We start from the raw sequence: 23,422 nt of genomic DNA, 5'->3' as shown, positions 1-23,422 counted from the left end.
TATGACTTGGAGATTTTGGTGATCATTAACTATCTGCTTTCTGGAATTAACCTAGATGTTAGTTCCAGATGTTAACCATCATTTTGATGGTTTCCTTTCAAGTTAAGAAAGAAGGAAAATATTTAAAATTAAGGTGCTGAGAATCTCTGTAAGTTAATGAACTCCCTTAAATCTTCACCAGATTTACAAATTAACTGTGTACTAGAAATACATGTAGTCTGACTGCTACACTCTGGCTCTAGAAAACAGAAGAGTGCTCAGGCTGACTGCTCCTATATTATTAAATAAACATATTGATACCAATTATTTTTAGACTAGACTACAAAATTTCATTATATGAACAGTCAGCATACACCATAGTTTGGTTTAGTCTGGCACAGAAGCACAGGAAAGTCTTAAGAATCTCTATCTCGGCACTTGTGCTCACAAAAATGTTCATTCACAGTACCACTAACTTATGTACAAATTTCTTTTACTGCATCTACCAGTGCAAGAGGAAGTTGTGGGAGAAATTATGGGGGTCAATCAGACCACAAGCATCAATTTAAAACCATTGGAGTCCAGTCTGTAAACCTTCACTCAACGCAGAGTGAGCAGAACTCCACCAGTGTTGCCCCCTGGGTCCCAGTATATAAAAAAAGTTTTATAAGGATTGGTGTTGGAAAGTTCTCTGTTCCTCTTGCTGTTATTGCTTAAGAATTGCTGCAGTAATTTAAATATTCCTAACCTTTGTTCCTCATTGGACCCTCACCTTCAGATTCTGCCCCCAACCTACCCTTTATACACTTTGTATCCAAGCTGGGCTGGCTTTCTGGAGTATCCTCATACCACTGATATATAATAACAGATTATCTTGTTTGTCGTTTTTACCATTTATGAAAGATACTTTTGTTTCAAGTTACTCCATTGGGCCTGCCCTTTCATTCCATTGCCATGTCACTCTGACACAGCCCGGAGGTGGCAGAGGGCTGGGCTGTCATAGGAGCAGGCCAGGCTGACACAAGAAATCAAACCAGATAAAGATCTTTTAAGCAACCAAACAAAAATTGCACATATTGTGCTAAGAACATGCACACTGAATTTAACTGAACTGTACACATCAACATAAAAAACTTGAGAAAAAGCAATGTGCTGCACCTAGAGTGTAGCAAACAATAGCAAGTGATAGAGGAAAGTAAGTGCTAGTAGGGAGTATTTGAAGTGAACTTTTAGATTACTCATATAGAAAGAAACATATTAGGAACAATTTCTTCACTAGAAGGGCTCTCAGGCTCTGGAACAGGCTGCCCAGGGAAGTGGTTGAGTCACTATCATTAGATGCATTTAGAAGACATGTAGGTGTGACACAGAGAGATGCAGTTAATGGGGGACTTGGTTGTGCTAGGCTAGTGCCTAGATCTGATCTTAAAGGACTTTTCCAACCAAAGTAATTCTATGATAATCTGTCAAAATCCAGTATTTTTATTAAATTCACTTAGGAACTTTCAGTCCCCTTGTATGAATGTTTGCTCCCAAGTGTGGTTTAGAAGATATTTTTTTTAATCTCCCCAGAAGGAGAATATTAAAGCACAAAGGACAGTTATTTTGTGAAAATACTACTAGTAGTAAATGGATGTCTCTGCCATTTATCAACTGGTTCAATGAGTATGAGCAGTATTTGTCCAGTGCAACACCACATTGTTTCCATGAAGACATATGATGGATGGAATGGAGTGGATCACGTTCTGCTAAGTGCATATATAGAATTATTATATTTTGATATTTCTGTGCTGGAAGATACCTATTGAAATAGCTATGAAGTTCTGTGGATAAGCCTTCTATCCATTGCTCTGGTGCAATTTGGTTCCGTTTGCTGTATGGTCTCCAGGAAACCTGACCCAAATGAGTCTCCCAGTGCTGTGGGGAAATGAAGTTCCTGCTTTGACTATATTTTATGAATTCTTATGGAATTTTCAAAGCAGAGAGGTATAAAATAACTGTATGAGTTTTGACTTCATATTGTACTAATCCTACATAGGTTTTCCTTAATTTTTTCTCGCCATGCTGAGCCTCACAAACTACTTTTTCCTTGTATTACTCTTATTTTGTTAATTTCTTTTCAGGTTCTGTTGCAAGTGCAATTGAGTATAAGGTAATTGAGACTTTTATGTAAGCATATGTTTTAGCTTGTTGCAGGTTTTATGAAGGTGGATGTGTTATGTCTACGTGCACCTAGTAGTCCGCTAGGTTGTTATTTCTTTTCGTGTTTATAATACTACTCTAAGCTTACTGGATAAGTATCACTGCAAAAACAGACTAATTTGTATCCATAGACCATCACAGCTGAGACCATTAAACTCTTCATCCTACCAAGTTTTGTACAGTATCTTCAGTATGAATACAGAACAGAGTAAAGCCTACTTTCCTTTTTATACAATCCATGCATAAGAATTAGCAAATACATCTGAACTGGAAATGACATGGCTGTAATTAAAGTAAAAAAAAATAAAAATAAAAAAAAAGTAACGAAGATAGTACACATAAAAAGTGAATGAACAAATTAAAATAATAAATACAAAATACAAGTTACATAATACTAAGAAAAATTGAAAGAGAATGAGGTATTATTCTCATAATGCAACTTGAAAATACCTTTTAAGTCCTAATCAATCCAACACTACTGGCAGGAAAATCATACAAGATTACCTAAATCATATTTCTATCTTGCATAGAAATACATTTCCCTTTCTTAAAAATAGATCAATATTTCATAATTTTTCTTCTTTTTTCAGTACCAAATCTTTGAAAGAACAGTCTTCCAATCTTCTTTGAAAGCTATTAATAACTTGGATAACATGCCTTTTTTCCCAAGAATTGTCACAGTGGTTTTCTTTCTTTTTCTTCCTTCTGTGTACTTTTTCAATATTACTGTGTGGTTCCCCTGGAACCTGGTCTTTAAAGAACATTACACATAGACCACATGTATCTCAAGTGTTTGTGTACCTCCTCTAAAGCAAAAATTATCAGAATGATTGTCATATATTTGCAAAATAGGTTGTTCATCAAACTGCTCGTGTTTCAAAGCCCATATAATGGAAATCATGAAGAAAAGGTGTATTTTGGAGTAAGTATGTTCCTCTTTTGTCATTGGGATTTATTTATTCTACCTATATAGAAATTATAAAGAGGAAAAAATGCTATACTTTGTCCTGCAAAAGGCTGACAACTTCTTATTTCATATATGTGTGTGTGAATGTGAGGAGGGAAGATAAAACAGTGAAAGGAGAAGGGTTTACATTTCTGCAAAAGCAGTATGATCCATTTGGCATTCTCTCTTGCTGTGACCAAAGTAAGTCTGTGAAGCAGGGTCTCATCTCATGTGACAGAAATATTTACCTGATTTAAAAGAATGTCAGTTAATATCTGCGATTCTTCTCTCCAAACACATTTATTAGACTCTTTCCCTTTCACTAGTTTATCATTTCTTGACAGTAACAGTTCATTCACTTATAAAAGGGATGTAACTACACCAGTAAAAATGAAGACTTTTGCTAATAGTAAGAAAAATGTAATCATTAATTGAGACTGAGCTATAAGAAAAAGAATGAATTTAGCTGCTTCCCTAACTCTAAAATATCAGTCAGTTTTTGAATTTTCTTTCAAACTGAAGTTCTGATTTAGTTTATCTTAAACATTTCTCTTTTTTTACTTTTTATATGTAAATTTCATATTATAAAAATAATAAAATAATAAAATAAATGAATAAATAAAATAAAACTATAAATTTATTAAAATATGAAATAAAATTATAATAATATAAATACTTTTATTTCAATTCTAAGCAGATTCATTGTAAGCCAGTCCCAGAAATTAAACACATTGATCAGAAAGTCACTCTCTCTGTTAGCACACAATAGAAACCTCTGATAGATCCTGAGCTTCAGTTCTGCAGTAGTTGGAGAATCTCTTTAGGCTGAGCTTTATTCACCATGTTCTGATGTATGCAGAGATTAATTTTAAAAAAATACAAGTTTTAATATCAATCACCAATATTTGAACCTTATGGTTGTTTTACTTAAATTGTTAAAAGACAGGTATTTGGTTCCTGTAGACATGATATTACACAAATGTTGCAATTATGTAATTCAGTACACACAAGGAGCCCTCTGTTTCCTTTAATTTTAAATAACTTCTGTATCAGTTTCATAACAGCTTGCTTGGATATAGACAAATTTACCAGAGAGTCAATTATAGCTACCTTTTAATACAGCAATTAAGTCCCCTTAGTCCCTTAAATAATATTAAAACAACAAGCTGAATGATCCCAGTATTTAAGAATGTGGATTGAAAACCATGCTCAGAGACAAGGTGCCATTCCCCTCTCAAATTCACAATAAGCAAAGGTTTTCCCATTTGGATTCAAAGAGTCCTTGATTCTACCATCAAGTCAACATTCAATCTGTTTATTCAGGACTTGAAGCTGATTCTTCATAGGCTAGGAGGACGTTGGAGAACTAAATGTTTCTGGAACTGGAGGGAACCTGGTTTCTACCCAGAGCATCCCAACAGCATTCAAAGCTTGTGGGAGTTTTCAGTCATTCTGTTCCCAGAGAAACTAGGCAGCATTTAGAGCATTACAAAATCCTAAGAAGTTTTTGAACAACGCTTTGTAAAAAAACAGGATACCAATAACTGGATTAAGCTTCTTTTTGAGTTCACAATATGATGGCCTCAAATTGAACTCTTCATAAGTCTTAAGGTACTTGTAAGGAAGCTAAATGAAGAGTGTTTTATGGGTCACCAGGAATTAAAGTTTCTTTGTCTTATGTTGTAACAAAAAAAGTCACATTATGTGATATTATATTCACAAGCTCAAATAGAAGGTTTTTCCAGCCTAATGGAACCAAAAAGCTAGGAGCAAAAACAACAGTTCACCAAGGCCATCAAGGCTGTGTAAACAGCTTGTAAACTGTGTTTTTTTTAGCAGGGAATTTTCAAGTGTTCTCCCACCCTCTTTTGTGTTTCCCTGGTTCATAGATGACAAGAAGATAACAATTTTAAAAGAATAGTTCAGAAGGAACTACTGCATTTGAAGAAATACCATTGTGTCTCTTCCATAATGCAGACTATTAGTACAAAAATGAGTATCTGGATTTGCTTTTGTCAGCATCTGAAGGCCTGTATTTGTCACAAACACTTTGCCTAGCCACATGAAAGGCTAATTACTTGTCAGGTAGCTGCACAGTCTTGAGCTTCTCTGTATAGACATGACCACCACCAATTCCTCAGAAAACCTGAATGGACAAAAGAGCACCAAGCTTGTGCCAAGGAATCCACAGATTCACAGTCTGGCTGAAGATGAAGGTCAGATCCAAAGCTGCAAGGGTTACACAATTCAATTTGCACTGTCATGCCTACAGTCAGGCAGGAACCCTTAGCAATTCAGAAGGAAGAACAAATGGCCTTGATGGGCAGTAAGTTCCAAGAGCTTCTCAATCAAGTGATCTCCCATGCCTCAGGGATCATCACACCTCAGATGGTGGAGCAAGGAATGGGTTGATAGCACTGAGGATCCTTTTCTATGAGGGTTTTCCAAGGCAATGGCTCTCCCATTGTTCCCCAGAGAAGAAAACAACTACAACAACCCTGACACAGCTCAGGATTAACAGTAGTTACAGTTTTCCTTTTAAATTGTTTCTTCCCCCTCCAACACCATAGCAAAACTACAATGTCAGCAGTGTGTGCAGGACTGAATGCAGTTCTTGCACCTGGGACCACAGAAATTACTTTGTTGATTTCACATGTGGTCTGATGACTTCACGAACAAGACCTTGTTGGACTCAAACATTATTTCGTTCAAAAAGCAGCTACATCCCATTTATCCCATTCTGGGGCCCATAAACTGAGAATCAAGCCCTGTGGTACAATGTGAAGGCTTCTAGGTGGGCATGTTAACTGGAGTTATTTGGCAATGCACATTTTGGTCTGGCTTCCTGGGTACTTAGAAACATCTGAATTGAAAAAGGGTGGGAGGTCTGGAATTGGTTCTTATATATTGTGGTCTGAATGGAAGCTTCAGACCAAATTTAACAGAGAAACTTTCCCATTGTGACAGAGGGCTCAGAAAAGACCCCCTTGCTTTCTAAACTGCTTCTAAGAGGTACTTCTAAGAGTCTAGATGCATCTGGATTCACAATCCTAGTCACAGGATCAATAATCATTAATTAATTAATTAATTAATTAAAGTCACTAATCAATAATCATGTCTAAAGGACTGCACAGGTGCGACTGAACCTTTATATGACTTCGTCCTGAAGATTAAGGACGGCAAACCAAATACATTTATATGAACAAAGTAAATAAGTTGCTTTTATTGATTATAGTGATGAGACTAAAAAACTTCAGTCAGAGAGCGCACTGTTTGTTAAATCAATAATTTTGAAGCTAGCTTGATAATTATTAAATGGAGATTGATGTTACTTATCCATACCAATGACCACAGGCAAGATAACCCTGAGGGGGATCGTCACCTAAGGAAGGAACCTCCACATGCACTCCTAGAAGGACTGTGTTGCAAGTCCCTGCTGTAAGAAGAGGGACTAGGCTTTTATAGTATAAAGACTTTGACTGTCAAATACATTCTAGGCCAGCTGTGTCAGTTCAGCAGCCTTTAGCTCAGCATCTTTAAATTGATTACAGCATAATCACTCGCTGTTTTTTTTATCAGGATCTTTGTCTGCAGCCTCCTCAGTAATGTCAGTTGCTGTCAGAACAGTTTTTCACATCCTCAGAATGTTTAGTTTTGGGATTAAAGACTCAGGCTGGTTTCAGCGCTCTTCAAAACCAAAAGCAGCATGAACCCCTTCTCTAACCATTACTCATAACTTTTACAAATAGGGTAAGGTTTGAGCTGCTTTACCCCCACTTAGGCAGAGTATCCTACAGTCAATGACAGCTCAAAAGAACAAATATATCCTAGTACCATTAAATCCTTTCAGAAAAATAACACTGCAGCCAGTACTCCAAAGCTGTAACTTAATATCCTCCCATTATGGAGTATGCCCCACACCATTTTTTCAAATCTCCATATTCTCGCTGAACAGTCGTGCAGGATTTGATGGGTGGACTGTTCAGCAGATGAAGAATTGACTCTGCTGGCATCCAAAGAATAGTGTTCAGCAGCCCAGTGTCCAGATGGAGACTGGTGACAAGTGGTATCCCTCAAGAATCTGCAGGGGAGTGAGTACTGTTTAATGTTGTTATAAATGCAATGGCAAAATAGGGTTAATATAAAAAGTGATTTATTATAAAATAATTTCAATCACAAGCAACGAGAGAAAAACCACAATAAATAGATCAGCGCAGCGCTGGGTGGACAGGGGTCTGCACCCAGAGGTACCGATTTCCCAAATCCACAAAGAAGGGATTGCGGTCACGGGTTTTTATAAGGATTTTTGTATCCTGAGGCAAAACCCGGGATGGGCACAGTCCAACAAAGAGTCTAGATGTGTGGGTGAATAGACTTCCCGGGTCCATCAGCTGAGTCAATGGTCGGCCAAGCAGAGTCCTTTCACATGCGAATGGCTCTGAGAGTCTTCTGATTACATCTCCCTGAATGGAGTGTCCAGTTTGGGTGCGGAGGAGATGGATATCTCGACTGGGCTACTCTTATTGTCTGGTTTGATTGCCTGTGTCCTGCTCTTTATTTCGTACTGATAAGCGTGCCATTGATCGTTACTGCCCAACTCGGGAAGGAATCTCTGGATTATTTTACATTTTGTATCTTTACAGTATTACAAATATAACATATAATTCTTTATTCTCCTTCACGAATTTTTATCCAATGATATATTTATCACAATGTCTTCATCAATGTCACAGAAAGTGAGATCAAGTGTACTCTCAGCATATCTGCAGACACCATCAAGCTGAGTGGTGCAACTGACATAACTAAGGGATAAGATACCATCCTTGAGTACCTGGACAAGCTCAACAAGCAGGCCCATGCAAATATCATGAGGTTTAACAAGACCAAGTTTCAGGTGCTGTACCATGCAACCCCCAGTATCAATCTAGGCTGGGGGATGAACAGATCAAAAGCAGCTCTGGGGAGAAGGATTTGGGGGAGCTGCTGGGTGAGAGGCTGGACATGACCCAGCCATGGGCACTCCCAGCCCAGAGAGCCAAACGTGTCCTGGGCTGCATCCAAAGCAGCATGGGCAGCAGGGGAGGGAGGGGATTCTGTCCCTCTGCTCTGTTCTGCTGAGACCCCACCTGGAACCCTGCATCCAGCTCTGGGTGCCCAGTACATGAATGACATTTATCTGTTGGAGTGAGTAGAGAGGAGAGACACAGAAATTATCAAGGATGAAGCACCTCTGTTGTGAAGGAAGGCTGAAAGATTTGGGATGCCTGAGGAAAAGAAGGCACTTAGGGAGGCCATACTGTGGCCTTTGAGTACTTAAGCAAAGGTTGTAAGAAAGACAGGGACAGACCTTTTTAGCTGTATCTAAAACAGCTGAACAAGGAACAATGATTATACACTAAATGAGTGGAGATTTAGAGATGGTAGGAAGCAATTTTTTACAATGAGGGTGGTGAAACACTGGCACAGGTTGCCCAGAGAGGTGGTAGATTTCTGATCCCTGGAAACATTCATGGTCAGATTGGAAGGGGCTTTGAGCAACCTGACCTAGCTGAAGATGTCCCTGTTCATTGCAGGAGCATTGGACTACATGGCTTCTGAAGGTCCCTTCCAAGCCACACCCTTCTATGACTCTATGTCTATTTTAATTTCAGGAAAATTTAACCAATGATTGCTTATCTCAACAACTGTCTTGTAATATCTCAGTGATATATAAAAAGCTGGTTGTGGATTTCACAATGCTTCTTGGATTGAACAGCACTATTAACCCGTAACCTCATCTTTACCTCAATCTTTGTCACCTACTTCATTGTTTCTCTCTCTCAGAAATTTCTTTCCTTAAATTGCAAATGAATAATCTCTCAGAATCTCAGGACTCTTTTATCATAGGAATTACTGGGGATACAGTTCCTTTGATGAAATTTAAGAAATGTGAAAACAACAATGGAAAAACAGAAAATATGATTCTTCTGTTCTGCAAATAAGAATTTTAAGAAAAGTTATGTATGTCTGCACCTTCACATACCTGTATTTTCTTTTCTGTTGCAGGCATAGAATTCATGAATGATGCGATCTGTAAGTGTGAGTTAGGGATTTGGATATTACCCTATGCATTTGCTACTGCTGAACTAAGAAATCCCACATGTCCATTCTTTGAACCTAATCTTTCCTTCCCAAGCTGACTTAATTTCTTGCCAAGCCTTGCTTCAGAAAAAGGTACCAGTTTGATTTCTTATGGCAGATCAGCTGTTCACCCGTTTTCATTATTAAACAGATTTGTCGGAAGGTAACAACCTTAATGATGTTTCCCATTTTGTTGTCAGCATGACAGTATAAATGGATGTTAGAGGTCTATGCTTTAATGATTTACCAAAGTGATGGACTAGGATTTGATGACACTGTATTGTCATTTTATCATATGTTCATCAATACATTTCCAGATGATTTTTTGTTCCACTCTAATTAATGCCTTAGATACTGTTTCACCTGAAATCTTCTGGTAAAAAATTTCTTCATTGTGTCCCACTCCATCTAGATCATTCATGCTTCATGAATTAGAAAATACTCCCCATTAGGATTAAGAAACCTACTACATTTCTCCTAGATGTCCTGGCATCTAATGCTAACAGTTGAAAAGATGACTCCTACCTATGGACTGTCGATTCCTGACCAAGTCTTGATTACTTGCAGGTTTTCCATTACTGCTCCCTGAAGTACTGTCTCTCAGCCTGCCAGGGACAGCCCTTTAAGAGAGGGTAAGAAATTTTAACTACTGCTTTTGTTCACCACAGACTTTGGAAGGCTTCCTCACCATTTTTTCATGCTCTTATTGCATAGATCAACATATTTTCAGGGAACTCTTTAAACTTTGAAGGAACTATTCCTTCTTTCTCCCAGTAATGTTATCTCTCCTGAAATGAGAAGACAATTTCATACAAAATACGGTTGTTCATTCTTTTTGGTTTTGTTTGTTTGTTGTATTCTTTACAAATACTTTCCCTACTCAGGTGAAGTGCTAGTCGGCCTTCTGACATCTGCACTACACCCTCGACCTTCTTCAGCACCAAACCCGACAGAATTCAAGAAGCATTTGGACAATGTTCTTGGGCACACGGTGCCACTCCTGGGGATGTCCTGTGCAGGGCTGGGAGTTGGACTCGATGATCCTTGTGGGTCCCTCCCAGCACAGGACATTCAGAGATGGTTGGGTGACTCTGTGCACACGCAGAGGGCCCAGGATGACCTCGGGCACGCCAGGAACACGCCAGGAACACGCCGTGCCTCAGCAGCTCTCCAAAGGCAGCGCCGCCGGCCCATGGCGGGGTGGGGCTGCCCCGGCGCCCGCCGCAGTCGGGGCGGCGCAGTGCGCCTGCGCGCCGGCAGGGGGGGCCAGCGCGGGGGAGGAGGGCGGGCCCCGGCCCTGTGTTTTGAACGGCGCGATGCGGGCGGCTCACTATTTGGCAGGAAGGTGAGGAGGCCTCTATCCTGGCGGCGGAGCTCGTGTAGGGAGAGGGGGATCCAAATGTGGCAGAGGCGAGCTGGAGGCAGCGGCGGCGGAGGGGGACAAGCGAGACGAGGAGAGCGGCCGTGCCCGCCGCCGCTGCTGCCGCCGCCGCAGAGAAGCTGAGCGGCCCGGCCGGGAGGGGCTGAGCGGCAGCCCTGGCACCCCCGGGCGCCCGCCCCGCCGGCAGGTGAGCGACCGGGGCGAGGGAGGGGACGGGGGGAGCGCAGCCCGTCGCGCCGCCCTTGGCCTGGCCCGGCCCAGTACCGGGCAGAGCCGGAGGGAGTCGCTGTGGGGGGACCGGCGCTCCCAGCCCGGCCGCGCCTCGTCTCTCTCGGGGTTCTCACATCGTGGATCCCCCGCCCTCCCCGCCCGGAAGCCGCGGGCGGCATCGGGGCCGCGGGGGCTCCGGTCTGGAGGTGTCGTCTCTGCTCTCCCTTCCCCCGCAAGCTCCCCGGCTGCTTGGCAACCCCCCCCGCCCTTCCGGGCTCCGGGGCTCTGCCGCCCTCCCCCGGCACGGCCCCGCGCCGCATCCACCCGTAGGGGAGCGGTGCCCTCCCCTTTTCCCCGCTGCGGAGCTATTGTGTGCGGGCTGGGGCCCGCCGAGGGGCTGCTGGCGGATAAGCCTTTCCCGGGGGAGGTGGAGGCGGGAAAGCGGGACGAGGGGGGCGTGAGGGCGGCGGGGGAGCCGGGGCCGCGGGAGACAGCGCCGGCGCGGTGTGTGTGTGCCCCGCTCGCTCTGCGCTGCTGCGATCCTTTGTCTGCTGTGCCGCTTTCCCCTCCTCCCTCGCTCCTTTCCTCCCTCCTCCCTTCCCTCTCCCTCCCTGCGTTCCCCTCTCTCTCCCAGGCTTCAAGCGCTGCTGCAGCTGCAGGTTTGTAAATACTGGACCAACACACACACACACACAACATGGCTGACGCTCGCCCTGCTCCTCCACCAGGGTCTCCGCCTTCTCCCTCAGTCTCCGCTGCTTAGCCGCTCCTCCGTGTAGGCTTTTGTTTCTTCCCCCCTCCCCCTTCATCGCCCATCCAAAAAAAAAAAAAAAAAAAAAAAAAGGAAAAACAATTCACCCTCCTTATTTGCGGGCATGGCGGGATTTCAAGGGTAAGGATCCTCGCTTTGGAAGCTTTCTCCTTTCGTTTTGCTGTTAACAACAAAATGAAACCTAAAATAAGAGGTGATTTGGGAACCTGGCAAGGCCTGGGGCGAGGGAGGAAGGGAGGGAAGGAGGGGGGAACTGGGTGAGCCCCGCTGAGAGAGGCTTGATTGGAATGTGCGTATCTTTTTCTCGTGTTGGGTGGGGGGAGGCTGATGCACCAAAGTGCTGGCAGAGATGAAATACTGTGTTACACTTGGCAGAATGAACTAGGGCCTTTTCTTTCATTTCAGGACATAATTCGGTATAAGGGGTCAACTCTGGAAAATCACATTAAAAAGATCTGTACTAGTTATGTCAGAATAGACATTGTGCGGGTAAAACCCGTAGCACAGACGTTTTGGCTTTTTTGCGTTTCCTGTATCTCCTTGTTAGTATCTTAGACAGCTTTCAAAGCATGGAATACAAAACCGGAATTTACACTTGTCAGGTCTTCGTGTTGCTAGCTTTCTGTCACAGATTAATTTGCCCTTGTGATGACAATAGTACAAACCGAAGCATTTCCTTTTTCCTAAAAGGAGTGCTTTCAGATTTTTTATTTTGTTGTGGGTTTTTCTGATGGTTTTTTTGGTTGGTTTTTTTTTGTTTGTATTTTTTTTTGTTGCTTGCTTATTTGTTTGTTTTTTTGTAAAAAAGGCATGTTAAGTGAGCTCCCAAATGAAAACAAGACAGCATGCTTTTGACCTCTTTACTAGTGCAAGGCAAATGCTTAGTTCAGTACCCTCCACCTCAGTTATTCAGAGCACCCCCTTCCGGCTTTGATAAATATGGCTTATTTTTTTGCTGCTTGTGACGTAAAACCAAAACACTTGAAGGTAGTTCAAGTGTATCTAAAGTGATCTGCCATTAAACGGTTTTATTTCTAGCTTGTAAATTAAGGGTGAATACTAAAGATGTGAAGACGTGATACTTCATATTTGCTTTCTTACTGTAATTCGAAGTAAGTGTTTAGTTTTTCAAGGATCATACTTAGATATGGTCTTTATTTATACACATGGATAGCAATAGTTTATGACTACTGCTCTTAAGTAACAAATGTCCTAGCTATGTCGTATTTTGTCTGGCTTGAATTAGAAGCTTTTAGTGAAGAAGCATTGGAATGGCATAATCTTGCAGCTTTTACTGAGATAGAAATATGCGAATTAACTATTGTATATGAATACTTCTTTCTGCTGATTTTTCCATCCCCATTAATAAGCATTGATTAGCAAGCATTGATTATGGAGCAAATAATATATAGAAGGAGTTTACAACGACATAAAACTTAAAAGAAGTAATCCAAGTTACAGTATCATTTTGGAATGCATTTTACGTCATGGCTTCTAAGGCAACTGTGTTACTTCTAGATGGAAAAGTCAGACCAAAAGTCTGTAGCCTTACGCATCAGTAGATTAATGCAGCGTGTAGTTAATTTTTTTGGCATTTTTCAGTCTGAAGGCAATATTGCCTAAACTAGAATGGTTTTACCAGTTGTAGTTAATTTTTCATTTATTGGGATAACTACCACATTTTGAAATTATGATCACCTACTAAGTTTGAAGTACGCAGTTCCTCCCTCAGAATAGGCCTTCAGATAATTAAGGCAATTCGTTGGCTGAAGAGCAAAATAAAATAAAAATTAGACATGCATAACACTTCTGTTGAAATAATGGATCACTTAAAAGTAGTCACGTTTAAGTCTGTTACATTGCAGTTTTGTTGCTAGAGCTAAATTTTATTCTGTAAAATTTTACTCTGTTTCATCATCTTTGTGAAGTCTCTTGTCTATAGATAGCAATCTTTACTTTAGCTTGGCAGTGTATTCTTTTTTGTGACGCTCCGAAGATTTTTCTTTCTGTGTTGATTTAGTCAAAAATCGGTATTGTAGGCCTTCATATCCCAAAAGGAGCAAATATATTTGAAGAACTTACCAAATCTTCTGCGTCTTCACTTAGTGAAGATACTCCAGTATTTTTGCCATTATGAGTTATGCTGGGCTGTATTCTACCAAATTAAAAACCTGAGACTAGTAAAACTTCCTTTTTAGAAACTGTTTGGCAAATGAGACTGAAGAGAAAGAAGACTGCAAGAAATGCAGTCTCAGTTATCAGCTTGCTAGAAGAAGTTAGAAATTATTTTTTTTTTAAACCGGGTTTGCTTTTCAATAGATCTTTAATCAAGTAAATCATGACTCAGTGTAGTTCTAAATATTTATGAAATTACCAAGTAATATACAGGCCTAAAGGTGGTAAACATTTAGTACATTCTTATTCAATACTTCATATTTTCTCAGTTTGAGTATTCTTTCATCCTCTTCTTATCCAGTATCTTTCCTTGCTGTTGCCAGGCTGCACTCTTTGACATGTTCAGATCTGTACACCTCTAGCTGATGCAAGAGCTGTGTGTTAATGTAATGCATGATTTGCTTAATGTTTGACAAATATTTTTAGAAGGATTCTATTTACTGAAGCAAAACACCATTTTTTAACCTTTTTTTTTTCTTTTCCAAAAAATGAAGCCTTTTGCTGCACATTCCTTCCATTTTGTTTTTCTTGTCTCCTTTCCCTTTTTTTCACCAGGTAATAGAGATCAAGCTTGATTTCTTGATGGCATAGCATGAGAATGTATTTTCATAGGTGACTAAAACTAATTCAACAAACTGGTTTAGAAAACCATCTTCGAAAGCGGTTCATTGAAGCTGAACTGAAAGAGCTCTTACAGAAAGTTATTTCCTGTTGTGTGGTTAGGTAGCTAGTTTCTCGTGAAGTGTGTGAGAGAATGTTTTGGTTTGTTGTTTTTCTTGTGTTCCTTTTCTTACTGCTCTCCAGAGGTCAGTGATTTTAAGATGGAAGGGTGAATGCTGATCTTTCTTGACACTGATGCTTCTTCTAAGTATCTCCTGTATATCAATCAACATGTGTCTCGCTGTCCAGATGCTATCTAGATGTCATCGTGTCACCTGCCTTAAAAGAATGGGGAATCTGACTTTGCTTTATGAATGCGTAGACTTGCTTCCATCTACATCTCTGACGCAAATATATACTGAGATCCTTAAAACAGTGCAATTAACTGGTTTGTATTTACCTATGAACAGTTGATTCTAGAGACAAAGGGGCCTCATCACTGATCCATTTCAAACAATGGTGAAATATAATTTCAACTAACTGCTTTCACCATGCGGCAACTGAAGTTAACTTTCTGTTATAAAATGTGAATTTGCTGAACACACACAGAGTTCAGGAGGTGAATGGATTTGGCTTTCAGGTTGTAGAGGATGGTTCTACAAATGCAGGTTATATTTTTTTTATTTCTTTCCTGTAATGTGTGTTGTGAAGCTGCTGTAAATCTATTTTATATGAAATCCTGAATGGCTGACTTGGAAACTTCACTACTGTAATGGTTCCACATGATTACCTCTGGTGTCTAGCTGTAACTGTTACCTAATCATATTACAATTTTTGCAGTTATTGCTCTTTGGTTGAGATGTTTTGAAATATTTTGATGAATTTATAGTCTTTTTGATAAGGCTTAAAAATCCCTAAAACTTGATTAGCTCTTTGACTGGGTTTGGTTTGGGGTTTTTTTTGTTGGTTGGAGATTTTTTGTGGGTTTTTTTAATGTTATTGTGGAATACTCCAATACAGGATTCATGTTCTGCACCTGCAAATACTGATGAGTGAAGGTGCTTATTTCAAAAGCAATTCTGTGGATTCCAGTGATTTAGTAAATACTTGATTTTCACAGAATGCGTGCTGAACTTAAGACCTTCTGTTCCATATGGTATTTTGAACAAAATGGAGCTCTATCAGTTAGTTACTACTTTGTGGTATAGAAAGCTGTTCTAGTTGGTCTGTACCACCATGCTAAGGTCTGTAATATGTCACCAACATAGACTGAAAAAAACCCATAAACAATAACAAAACAAGCAAAACCCAACTGCCCAACTTCTTTTCCCATGAACTTCTTTAAATTCGATTTAAATGTAAAAGACAGCTTTGCTAGATTATGATTTCTTACCCTAGGTGGATAATGACAGAAAGTCATGTCAGACTTTTGGTCTATTTGATTTATTAAAATCAAATAATTATGTCTTTCAGAACTGTTCCAGTTTTTCCTAATTTAGTGTTTATGTTTCATACGTGGAAGTCATTGCTAGTTGTGCAGAGCCAAGGCAGCTCAAGTCCAGTAAGTCCATATTATCTTGTGATTTCAGTTGAAATTTTTGAATAGGGGAATTTTCACCTTTCTAGATTTAATGTTTTGTGAGCTGAGTAGCACAAGAAAAACTGTGATCTAAATCAGTTCTCCAGCAAAAGTTCTGTAAAATTTTATGCATAAGTTTTTCGAGATACCATGGCAAACACAATGTTTACTGAAGTCTAGAGCTGTGTCTTGGGCTCTTCTTGTAAAGAAAGGTTAAGCCCTGCCGTGGGCTGGTAGTATTATATGTATTCTGCTGCATGTCTGTAACTTATTTCTGGTTTTAGTTGTGCACTTAAAAGGAGATTAGACTGTCTTTCTTCAGTTTTCTAGGAATGATAAAAATCAGTAAAAATAATACTTCAAATATGGAGTTTGGGTAACTCATAAAATTGTACTTCGAAAAGAATTGACTGATTCTGGACAATTGCTTGCCTGTCATGCTTAATAACCATGTGTGTTGTAGGCAAGGAGCTAAACCTCAGTGAAGCTAGAATAGGGGCAAACAAGTTAGAGATCAATTTACTTCTTTCTCAAAACATTCCTGTTGCCTCTGCCACTTTGTTGAATGGATGTAATTACTTTTTTCTTCAGAAATCGCCTTCAGAAGTTTTTTGTCTTATTGGTGAAAGATGGCCTATGAACCCATTAACTGGGTTGTTCAGGTGCCGGTGGAACTACAAATGAGATATTGTGGTGCTGAGGTTTTGTGAGAGATGATAGGCCAAAATCCGTAGTCTGACAGGTATGCCTTCAAAAGCAGCGGTAGATTCTGTCTGCCATGTGACTTGGCAGAAATCTGTTTTTGAGTGTTTTTAAGGTTAAGGGATATGCAGGTGGACACCTGCATACACTTCCAGTTTACTTGGAGACCACAGACTGTTGCATATTCTTACAGTTTTGTGTTGATAGGCAGAGCAGCTGGCCTCTGGGTCATCTCTCCCTAGTTCTGAAGGGAGGAGTGAATAGGCGGAGATCTTCAGTTCCTAGACTGCAGGAGTAATCTCGGGTGAATTACATCTGTCTTCTGCACCTCCATTTTGTCAGTAAAGCATACATACTGTTAGGTACCAGATAAGATGAGAGGCCAGGCAGACTTTCCTGTCTGTTCGAGTTGGGGGGAGTTTCGCTCCTGCCTTCAGTTACACCTCTGTGTCTTGGTTTGAAAGACACGTGCCTGTCTGCTAAAGAGGGCATGAGCCTCCCTTGGAATGCGAAATATGACACCATTCCCTCAGAATTGTTAGTTTTGAATTTAAGGGGCTTTCAGGGAAAGATAAGAGAAACGGAGTAGGAGTTCTTTACTAGTGTGTGTAACAAGGTTAACAAATGACAACAGTGCCGACACAGCAAACGGGAGCAGAGCCCAGCGCAGCTCTGCCCGCTCCTGGGGCGCTTTCCCCGTCGGGGCGGTTCCGCTCGCAGCCGGCAGGGGGCGCTGGTGGCTCCCGGCGGGCCGGGCGGGGCGGTGATTCCCCGCGCCTGCAGGGGGCGCTGTGGCGCGGCTCCCTCACGCCCTCATGGCGGCGGGGATGGAGAAAGGAGCTCCTGTAGGAACCCCGGGGGGCAGCCGATCCTGGCGCCACTCTGTATGGCAAAAGGAGCTCTAGCAGGTACCTCGGAGAAGCAATCTGGGCAGGCAGGGATAAGCAAAGTCCCGGAGTGGTGGATGAGATGCATCAGAAACTTCACATCTGTAGCTGGAACCACGAGGCGTTCTGGCAGGCAGGGGCTGCAGAGCTACAATGTAGCGAAAACTCGGAGCAGGGGTAAAAAAAATTACGGCGGGGGCGGGGAAGCAGCAGCCGTGCTCTGAGAAGGGCAGGGAAAAGGCTCCCTGTGCGGGGAAAAGGGATTTGGATCCTGAGGGTTTTCTCCTGAGGCAGATGGTGAAAAGTCCCTCTTTTAGTGAGGTAGGTGTTAATAAGGTCCCAGTTCAGTGGCTGCTCACGAGTAGAGGTTCATCCCCCGGCAGAAGAAGCAGGACCGGGCTGGGCTCCGGCGGCGGCAGTGAAATCCCTCCCCCAAGCAGCAGCTCCGACCATCCTCCTCCAAAGCCAAGTGCAAAAGAGCTAGGAGCTGCCCCAGCCCCTTTTTGCAGCACAATTCTCACAGCGTTTCTGCCCTTCCCAGAGAAACCTCAGAGAGAGTAGCTAGCTGGACCCCTCCCTGAGCTGCGGCCACTTTTCTTATCTCTCGTAAGTACCCGGTCGTTATTGTCTCCTAGCAACACATATGGGAGAAGATTCCCTGAGAGAAGGAAACAAAAGGCAGAATCTTAAACCCCAGCACTGTGCTTATACTGTTCACACCTGTGGCTTGTATGGAAAGAGATCAGACAGGTTAATGTTGCTTCATGCCGCTAAGTATATTAACAGTGGGTGAAAAGTACATTTTCAAATGCTGTAAACGTAGTGGCTGACCAGCAGTGAAATAGTCATTGCATTACAGATAGTTTTGGGCTGGAGACTTGAAGAACTGAATTTAATTAATTTCTTTGGGGCAGGTTTTTTCTTTCGCTCTTAGGTTTAAGTTAATTGAAGAAGGAAAAGTGATGGTGTGAATAAACGTCACAGGTTCTGATTGTACTTAGGCTCTAATCACATTTCTAGGAGAGTTTATGTTTGGGTGGGGGTGGCGCAAAAAAGGGAAAGCTGTATTTGTTGTAGTGTGTACTTTTATTATCTCCAGGACAGACTTGTAGAAAGCCTCACCTGGTTTTATGGGGAATGATACCCTGCGTCCTAAGAACCTGTTCGCTGGAAGATAGCATCACTTTTTCTCTTCTTCAGTTTCTGTATTTGCTCTTTTCTCCTGCCCAACTGAGTAGACTCAACTTTGTTTCAAGAACCACAAGATAGTTTAGTCCTCCCTGCAGATAAGCATGTACATTTTCAAAAGCAAAGAGGGATATGTTTTTTTGGGGGAGGATTGTTATTACCAATACTTAGGTTGATGCAGAATCTCAGGAAATACACTTAATGTTTGTTGGTGAATCTAGTTCAGATCAGATACAAAACTATACAGAGAGAAAATGAGATTATAAAGCAAAAAAAAAGAAAGAAAAAAATATTCCATTTGCCTGTTTCTGCTGCTGGAAGTTCAACCTCCAAGTTCTATCATAATTAATTTACTTTCTCATTGCATTTCCATTTGTGCTGCATGCACAGGGGAGTCGTTTCAGAGCAGTGTTTTGAATACAACTTACCACCAAAGCTGAAGAAAGGAAAGCAGTTTACTGTGGGTCAGACATAGTATGGTACAGCACAAGTAATTCCAAGATGATTGTCATTCTGGAAGCCTTGACTTCCTTCTTGCCATCATTTTGCTACCTTTGTGCAACTGGAGAATGAGGACAACGTAGTGTTTTAAGTAAGCTATACTCAAACACATGCAGATGTTGTCTTAAAGTTTAGTTTTTCAGAGTCCAGTAAATAACTTCCAGAGTAACTTGAAATAGTTTGTTTTCTGCTTAAATACTTCAGATCTACTAATTAGTTTCATGAGTATGCAGATACCATACTAAAATAAGAACTGATATTTTGTGCATTTTCCTTCTGTGCTTTTTAAGAAACACTAGTGATACGGGGATTGGTGTTTTCCCATGTCTCAGCAGCTTTTAGGGAAAGTCACTTGTTTCATAGTTGAACTTTCTTCTCTGTTGTCTTGCTCCTTAGCACCACACATACACACACACACACACACACACACACACACACACACACACACACACACTTACGCAGGATGTGTTGTGTTTTTCCACCAAAAATGTGAAAGAACTGTATTTGAGCAAAGAAGATACCATGTCATGTCAAAATGCTGATGGTTCTCATCTTGGAGAAGACTGTATGATTGGTGGTTTAATAAGGTACCATTGTCGTTGTTGCATACTGCAATATTTAATTTAATATTGCAAATATCTGATATAAATTTTCTACAGCTGATTTTTCTTTTTTTAAAGGAAGTTTTTCTTTCACTGACCCTCCAGACTTACAGAAACGTGTAGTTAGCTGCAATTAGAGCTTATGTAATGCATTGCTGAATTTTTTTTTCAGTGACTTGATGTTATGCAGATTGCAACTTCGACATCTATTGCAGCTATTCACCATTTAAATGTGATAATCTCTTTAGGCCAAGATTTCTAGACAGTGACTGAATATTCTGTAGTTGATTTGGAAAAACTAACATCTCATTTTTCATTAGTAGCCATGGCAAGAGTCTACCATTCTTAACAGCAAGTGTTTTCATTTAAGTGGTTTATGATTCCATTGTAGACAGTTACATGAATGCATTTGAGAACTGATTTAATATAAGCTAAAATGACTGAACGAGAAGAAAATAGGTAAGACAAATTCAGTCTCGCAGAGGACTGAATTCAGTCTAGTTCAGCCAGTTTAGGATTGGCTGATCAGGTATTTCAAACTGTAGATTAAACCCAAGAGATGATTTTCTCTGAATACTTTTTTCAGATTTATTTCTTTTGGGGTTTTTTCCGTTGGTCATTGCAAAGCTAGGATGAAAAATGCTATTGATTTGAATTGTCTGACTATATCTATAAGCTTTTTTTTAAAAGGTGTGTAGTAAGAAATTTTCTTGCACTTGGAATGTGAGTTTAGTATCTATCAGTGTGATCATGCTTCAGTTTGCAAAAATGGTGTTGTTTGCTCCTTCATTGCAGTAATTCCTAAAGAATTTGTTCACTTTCTTCTGACTAGAAGAGGTCAAAGTTTATCAACATTTTCACTCTAATTCCTCTTCCTGCTGTCTGCTGATTTAAGAAAGCAAGCTGTATTTTTATTAAAAAAGGGGCAATCAGTGTTTGTGTCCAGTGGAAATCCAAGTTAATATTTAATTTATTAAAAACTCTCTGTTACGGTTGTAGCTACTGTGATGTTGGTTGTGGGAGAAGTTTGGATACATGTGTCTTAAATCTATGAATATATGATCTTGTGGCAAATCTTGACATAGTTTTGGTTGTATAGAAAGCTAATGTAGGTAACTGTTTTCTAGTTTCTTATCCATTTTTGTGGCCCTGCTTTTTTTGTTTCTTTTTAAGTGCTGATTTACTACTTACATGTCATATCCTCACCAGTTACTTAAGTTGGGGTTCATAAATTAAATTAAATTAAAATTTTGAGTTTCTAATTAATTCTGTGAATAATAGCTTGTTCTTATAAGAATTTTTAATGTTTATGTGCTTTGTTTGCATTAAAAGTTGGTAGTTGCTGTGTTGCACAAGTATTTTATTTGCACAAGTATTTGTGTCACAAATTACTACATTTGGTTTATGATTTTTTATTATTATGCCTAGGTTTAATTTAGTTTTGCAGTGACATATTCTCAGGATGCTCAAAAACAGATCAAAGAACAATTTGATACTTGTGATGCACAGACTAAAAAGCTTGCAAGTTGTCCATCTAACGGAGATTGTCCCCCTGCCCCTAAAAACTATATGCTGCTTATGTTCCCTCCATGTTTGAAGGTGTTTGTAGCAGCACTGCTGGATTTGTTGAAAAGTGGTTATTATGCACTTAAAATGACACTTTGAAAAATCAACCAGCCTTCTCAAGAGTTGTAAACGCAAGAGTTTGATTTGCCATGATTACTCAACTTGACAGACTTGTTAGTGTACTAACTTACCACTCCATTACTTTCTAACAGCAAGGGTAGGAATCTTTGCCCTAGGCTTGCTCTTCCAGAATGTGGAGTGGTCCTTTTGTCTTTGGAGCAATCCTTCTCTGACTAGCACAACAGAAGTTAAACCTAGTCTTCCGACAAAGGCTGACCTAAGTATACTCCTTGAGGAGACCCAAGCAGAGGGAAGAGTGCCTTGCTTTTTTCAATAGATATTTTCCTCCATTTTTATGGATCCAGATTTTTATGGATTTTATGGATCTGGATTTTATGAATTCCAGAGATCAGTTGTAAATGTTTCCAAATCGATTAAACTTGGTTAGAGTTGTAAAAAACTACTGGGGTACTTCTGTCTGTAAGGGCATGACTAAGAACAAAATAATTGTAAAGCCTGAAGTTCACTTGTGTATACTGTAGAGTCATAGCAAGCACAGTGATTGTGCAGTGCTGCTGTCATATCCTGGACAGCTGTTAATTTTGTGCATAGGTTTTGGCTGTTTTTTTTTTTTTTTTTTTTTTTTTATTCAACGTAGAGGGGGGATAGTTGCCTACCAGGAAGGAAAGTTCTGGAACCACAGAGTGGTTTGGTTTGGAATGGACCTTTAAGATCACCTAGTTACAACTCTCCTGCCATGGGCAGAGACACCTTCCACTAGACCAGGATGCTCAAAAGCTCATTCAGCCAGATTTCAGAACACTTCCAGAAGAGAGGAGACATCCACAGTTTTTCTAGGCAGCCTGCTCCAGTGCCTCACCAGCACAGTAAAGAATTTCTTCCTGATACCTAACCTAAACCTATTCTCTCTTACTTTGGAGCCACTCTTTCATGTCTTGTTGCTACTTGACCTGGTAAAAAGTCTTCCTCAAGCCTTCTTGTGGGTCCTCTTCAGGTACTGAAAGGCTGCTGTTTTCCAGGCAGAATAACCCCACTTCACAACCTGGCTTTGTAGAAATGTGTTCTTGCCCTGTGATCATCAACTGAGAAGCTAATCTGGTACATATTTGCCATGATGCAAATGAGTGCTGCTTTGGGTGCTTACACAAGCCTGTGGCAACTTCTTTTTCTGCTGTCTGTGCAGGTTCTTACCCTGTGGTTAAATGCAGATTTATTTGCAGTAGACTGAACAATTAGGAGCAGGTTAAAATTTGCCTTTGGATAAAGTGATCCAAGGGAGGTTATCCTGACTTTGAATAAGTACTAGATAGATATTTTCTTTACATTTTTCTTAAAAAAGCATTATCTTATAAGATTACCTTAGGCATGGAGGACCGTGTTAGTATCAGATGGCCAGGCTGTATGTTAGAACATACATGAGGTTAAATCAAGTATTTTTGCATTGCCTGTAAGAGGATGCTTTAAAAAGAAATTATTGTGCTTCACATTCTTGGTATATTGTGCAAAGTCACAGGAAGAATTGAAGAAATATAGTGAAAACAAATAATATCTTCATGTTACTAAGTATATTGTAAATGTTGTCACTGTTTTTAAAGCTGTTTGGCAAAACTTTGGTAGCCAATGATGATTCCATGGGAGAAGGACAGAGTAACACTGAAACCGAGCCCTGTCTTCTCTTAGCATAAGCAAATCATTCATTAATAAAAGATGTTGTGCTTGTCCATGCTGCTTGAGAGTAGACAAGAGCTGTAAGAAAAGTCTTAAAATACACTATATGTGTCTTTATTGTTCTTGTACTAAGGTGTGCCTAAGGTTGCAGTAGTGGGAAAATGGTTTTGTTTTCAAAATTAGTTCGGCTCTGCCATCTGTATGTATAGGAAAACAGATACACTTGTTCTTAGCCATTAGAAAATAGACTAGGAACTTACTTA

General features: G+C 40.4%; 1 protein-coding gene across 9 annotated transcripts in view; it reads left to right on the top strand.

Annotated features, from left to right (window-relative positions):
• Positions 1–7,269: 7,269 nt before the first annotated feature.
• Positions 7,270–23,422, top strand: part of SPIN1 (spindlin 1) — a 62,559-nt gene continuing 46,406 nt past the window's right edge. The window contains exons 1-2 of one of the 9 annotated variants that reach the window (XM_086867142.1): positions 10,919–11,044; positions 15,859–15,946. The gene's annotated coding sequence lies outside the window, so the exon portion shown is untranslated. The other 8 variants (XM_086867141.1, XM_086867140.1, XM_086867146.1 and 5 more) reach the window with 8 other exon arrangements.

The sequence above is a fragment of the Cyanistes caeruleus genome, chromosome Z (assembly GCF_971803275.1).
Source record: "Cyanistes caeruleus chromosome Z, bCyaCae1.hap1.1, whole genome shotgun sequence".
Lineage (NCBI taxonomy): Eukaryota > Metazoa > Chordata > Aves > Passeriformes > Paridae > Cyanistes > Cyanistes caeruleus.
The sequence above is the reverse complement of the archived record's forward strand: the minus strand, read 5'-3'. Positions and strand labels throughout refer to the sequence as shown.